The sequence below is a fragment of the Camelina sativa genome, chromosome 12 (assembly GCF_000633955.1).
Source record: "Camelina sativa cultivar DH55 chromosome 12, Cs, whole genome shotgun sequence".
NCBI lineage: Eukaryota > Viridiplantae > Streptophyta > Magnoliopsida > Brassicales > Brassicaceae > Camelina > Camelina sativa.
Window position 1 is genome coordinate 8184916 of NC_025696.1, and position 5915 is coordinate 8190830.

Below are 5915 nucleotides of genomic sequence, written 5' to 3' on the forward strand. Positions count from 1 at the left end.
TTCTTAAAACCTTCTATGGAAGCCCCAAAAGCCAAAAACATATACAAAAACCTTTCTCTACCATCTTCAACCACTTCAGTTTTAATATCGGTTATAGTACCAGGATTCGCTTCTTTTAAAACATGGAGATAACAGGGAAGATCCTCGTAAGACTCATCATCAGGACCAAATATTCCTTCCAAAGCCTTCCCCTTTGCCCTATGACATTTGCGGTAGGACGCATCGACCCTCAGTTCTTCTAATACCATCTGTTGGAGATCCAAAGGTGCCGGTCCCTTAGTAGGATCACTGAACTTTGATTTGTACACTGCTGCAATCACCTTCGAGGTCGCTTTCTTTAGGTAATTGGCCCTAGTCTCTATTGGGCATGTGTGTTCTAGATTAGCTTTCCTGATCACATAGTACCCGGATTCTTTCATTTCACAAGCTAGTACCCTCCAGTCACACCTATCTCCAGAACAACTAACTACAAACGACTCTTTCTTGGTCGTCGTCTGCGTGAAGTGAAACCTGTTCTTGATGGCGTATATAGCTAAAGCTATCTGGCAATCCTCTTTATTTGCAAAAACCTTACCCTTATAGATACCTTTCCCATCATCCTCATAATCAAGATCCGGTATTTCAGAACTAACATAATCTGTGTCGTCAAACAGAGGAGGAATTTCAAACTCCTCGTCATCTATATCTTCTAGCCTGCGACCATCCAGTGCAGTTGCAACTCCCTGACCACGACCACCTGTCCACGTGGTTACATCAACATATTCGCCATCAACTACTCCGACCTGTTCCAGACCACCAGTTGTCCTCACTTTATTCTCCTCTTTTAAAGGAACAGCTCCGTTAACTAAGACAGTGTGATCAAAACAGGAGTTTGTGTTACACATAACCTCCACCACGTTCACCCGACCAAACTGATCGCCAATGAAATTCCCCCAAAACTCTTTATCATAGCTCCTTGGGCTCACAGCTACATCGGTTAAAACAGATTCTTCTTCTTCGTCTACATCTTCAAAACTATCTTCCAATCCGTCAATTTTTTCAACACAACCTAATTGTGTACTTGTCATCCCACGACCAACCCCATCTTCTACACCCTTACTGCCCTTCATCTTTCCCTCTATTTCTGCCAACTCAGCCATATATTCTTCATCAACCTGGCTTGTTTCAAAAGAAAATGGCTTCGAACCGGCTGTTGAGGCTTCCCCTAAAAACCCTTCTTCACTACCGCTGTTACTAAGCCCAAACGAAGAACACGAACTACGTCTCTTCCGACTTAGCTCTCTCCAATCGGAAACCTCAGCGTCGTTACCCATTCCTCTCTTCTTAACATCCTCAAATGTTACAAATAAATTCAACCCACAGTTCTGACTAAGCATCTGAATATAATACTGAAGTCCTAAATTCGTTGTCACAACCACCGGAGGCGTCCTCACCCCCGTCGTCAAATCCATAAACGTTGGTATGCAGTAACTCAGATTAGCCTTCTTCTCCACCAAACCGAATTCACCAACGACAGAAACTTCTAACTCTCCTAACGTTCTGGTCGAAGACAGTGGAACTACACGCGAGAGAAGTTTATTGTCAACTTTGAATCCCCAAACGCCATCGTCAGAACAGCTCCAGCTACCGGATATTACCACACAGAAACTCGGATCTTCACCCTGCATTACAAATCAAAGAAAGATATCACACCCATCCACGAACATCAAACAAAGTTGCATTTATACGACCCTATCCACACAACATAAACCCTACCTGCGCAGCCATGTTTCGTTCACGGGGACACAAACCCTACATTCAACTTATGTCTCTTATCCACAAACAATCGACAAATCTAACAAGGTGAACACATCCAACGGTGGAGAACAAAGAGAGGTAAGTAAGGTAACTTTTAAGAAGAGAAAGAGAGGTAAGTTGTTTGTAAGGGCAAAATTGTAAAAGTAAAGTGGACACATAAGGGAAAAACTTGGGAAAGTATAGGGAGAGTGGAAAGTGGGTGTGGGTGACACAACTCACACCCAAAGTGGGTGTGGGTGTCATTTTCCCTACATGTTACTCGATTAGGGTAGATTTTAAGGTATAATCTCCTAATTTTTGAAATATTAACCATAATTAATTTGGTAATCAAATCTCGAATGGAAATATTTTTGGATTTTTGTTAATTTAGTATAGTAATTAATGAGAATTTCAATTTTGTAATCAATTAGGGGACTAAAATTTAGGTATACAATTTGAAAGCAAATGAGAATACGATAATTGCGTAGTAAATGTTCTAAAATTGTGTATTAAATTGTACTTCTATAATTCAAAATACCATAATTATAGTTTCCGAAACTGAAGACTAACATATCACGAATTTATGATTGTATGTTTCCTAAATTACAGGAACCAAAAATATTCTCTCAACTACTATAGTTTTGTTTTGGAAAATTTATTTAAGGATTATATCGTTCAGAGTTCCCCTTGACAACTATCTCAGGCATAAATGTAGATTTAGTTCCATTCAGGTTAAATATCAGACATAAATATTAAACCTATTCGGCTGTCACGCACACCTTCCGCCGTCGATCCCTAAAGAGCAAAGTAAAAAAGAAATGGAGAGGTGGTTGATCAACGGAGAGATCGTATCCTTAAATCCGTCAATGTCAAATCCGAGAAACAACAAGAAGCGGAAGACAAGACTACGTCTTCGTCGAACAAGAAGAAGAGGAAGCCAACGACTACGACGTCGTCGAACAAGAAGAAGAGGAAGACAACGACTTCGACGCTGCAATCAACCCCAGATCCGTCACTACCCAGTGACACTTTGAAGGTTTAAAGATTCATTTCTCTATTTTTAAAGTAGAACTTTTTTATTTACAAAGTAATCCCTCAATTATCATATTTTACCATTTTATACCTAAAAACATTATTTAATAGGAATTTACACTTATATAATTTTATAGAAAAAACAAATATATTACATTAAATTAAAACACAACAATAACATATATTTAACTTAGAAAATAGAGTGACATAACAAACATTAAATATAAAATACATAACTAGTGCCATAAATTAGAATAGAAATAGAAAACTCAAATAAAAACAAGTTGTTACCAAAATAAACTTAATACATCATAAACTAGTGATTAATAATCAGGTAAATCGCTTCCGGATTCATTAAGGTTGTCAAAATATTGCCTGAATGAAGTAGATGCCGAAAGAGCTTGTTGATCAACCCGTTTCTTTAAAATTTAAATAAGTGGACATAATTTGTAGATTTTATAACTAAAGGGCTATATGAGAAATTAAGAACAAGATAAACATATATAATAAATTTAAAATATTTGTTTTAGATTAAGAAATAGAGTAACCATTGGAGTAAACCTCTACTCTATTTTTAGAGATCTCTATATTTGGAGTAAAATATAGAAGCAACCACTAGAGTTGGTCTAAGGAGCCGTCTCCTAATTTAAGGTCATAAGTTTAAACTTTTGTATACAAGAATATAACATATGCTAATTTTCAGGGTTGTCTCAATTTCTAAGTATAGGTTTAAGAGCATGAAGGGATGGATTATTTTTGAATAAGACAATGAATTCTGAAAGTATTCCAGAATCTGTATGAGTTATCATTTTCTATATTATTCTGTTTCTGTTTTTTGATTAAATAGTTTCTGTTCAATTTATAAAGCATATGAGAAGTTAAGAGAATTAATATTTCTCACCTCTATTTGTATAAAATGGCATGAGCATGCATATGCTTATGTTTCTTTGCTTCCTATTATGATTTACACCAATCAATCTTCACACTTATAAATTCTTTGTTAATATGTCAACAAAAAATTGATTTGGCGGATGTAGTGTTTTGATGTTGGGGGATGCTATTTCAAGGAGGATTTGGGTAGGTCACAACATATTGTGGTTTGATTGTGCCGGGAAGATTTGGACAGATAAGTATTGTAGAGATTGATTCTTTGGATTTGTTAAGTCGTTAGAAGTTCTTCAAAATAATAGTTGGTGATATAATTTTATACAAACAACTAAAAATTTCTAAATTTTAACATTTTTGCGAGATTAGAATGTTAAATGCTGTAATTTTTTCTCGACTTTTTAATGGTGATTTTTGTGTCTTCTTAATTTGTGTGCTTTGTTTTTGTAGATGGCAAACTTTGGATCGATATATTTGACTCAGAAATCAAAGTCATAGGTATGTTTTATGCATACATTAACATTAAGAATCTAATTATTTGGTATTTTTTATGTCTTATTTAAATTAGCTAATAATTAGGGTGTGTTTATGCAGGGTTCAAGGTCAACATAGTCGAGAATTCTATAGAACTGTCTTCTAATCTCAATCTCATATTAATAAATTATTATATTTTAAAAATATAATAAAAATTTTCCAATAAATATTTAAATGGTCGTCACAACCTTCTAAATACAAGTTATAAGTTTGTAATAATTGGTTATTCATTTCTAATTTATTAGCCATTTAGTCATTTACATTCTGTAGTTAAATTATCTTACTTTATGGTATAAACAAAAATTAAATCACTACTAAACCTGAAAATTATGTATAAATCCAACTCAACATAAAACAAGGATCACACAAGAAGCAAGGACGAAACCATTTTAAAACAGCTTGGGTGCAGTCATCAAATTCACATAACCCCTGATTGTTGAAGGCTTTTAAGGCTTTAAATAAAAGCATTTAAAAGACTTAAAAGTATTTTATTTGCCAATCAGGCTTTTATGATTTTTTAAAAAATTTAAGGTTTAACAGCCACATATTTTTAGGTTATTTGCAAACTTTTGGAAATAAACAAAATATATAATTATATACCTAATTTTCAGATATATATTATATAATATATAATATTAATACAAGTTTAACACATTACTAATCTGGTTTAAATGCATGCCTATCGAGAGGGGTTTGACCCGCTTGACAATTTAGATCATTCGGTTTTGGAAGTTTTAATCTTTTTGACAATTTTTTTATCCAGTTTTATAGCTCATAAGTTTAATACAAATCTAACCAGTCACTAATCCGTTTCACATTCTATTCGGATCTATCATCGTGTGAAATTTAATTTTATGTGAAACTTTTATTATTTCAAACATTGTTAAATTGGATAAAACTAAACCAATATAAGTTGTAAATACTATAACCAATAATTATATAAATAAATATAACATCGTACATACATAATATTTTATAAAATTTAAAGAAAATTTAGTTTTAAAATCAACCCCGCACGTACGTGCGGATCCGAATGCTTGACAAATATTTTAGAAGTAAATGCTTGACAAATACTTCAAGTAAAGAGCATAGAGGAAGAGAACATATGATAGTATCTGCACCTTCTAAATGCTCTTTTATATGCTATTTTAATAAATGTTGATTAGATAATAAAATTAAAAAAAAAAAAAGTTCTTTTATATACACTTCCAATCAAGACTTTGGTACTGTGATATACTTGAAATGCAACCACAGCTAGCTAAGTTTTTTTTCTTTTTTTGTTAAACTCCTTTCGCTTCATTATTATATAATTGGAACTTTGGAACAATGTTTTTGCAATGTGTGTGCCAAACAAAGGAAAATTCAGAAAATTGGGAAATATACTAATAGGTGATATGCAATTGTTTGTGTATCAACAATACAAAGGCATGAGAGAGTGATTGATTAGTCAAGCATCCCCGTGACTTTTACTTACCTGCAATTTTCCTTTGGAATTTGCTTCTCAAAATTTCAACAATGTACTATTCTGAATACGTCTATTTACTATGACATATGAAATAGTTGACACCTCTATACATGTTTTCAATAAATGTGTGTAGTATAGTTTATTCACTCTTGACCAAAATAATGGGGGAAAAATACCAAAAAAACCCGAAGTTATATATTTATTTTTTTTTTTTTTGTCGACA

General features: G+C 33.4%; 1 pseudogene; it reads left to right on the plus strand.

Moving 5' to 3' along the window:
- Positions 2595–5915, plus strand: part of LOC104733304 — a 9756-nt pseudogene continuing 6435 nt past the window's right edge.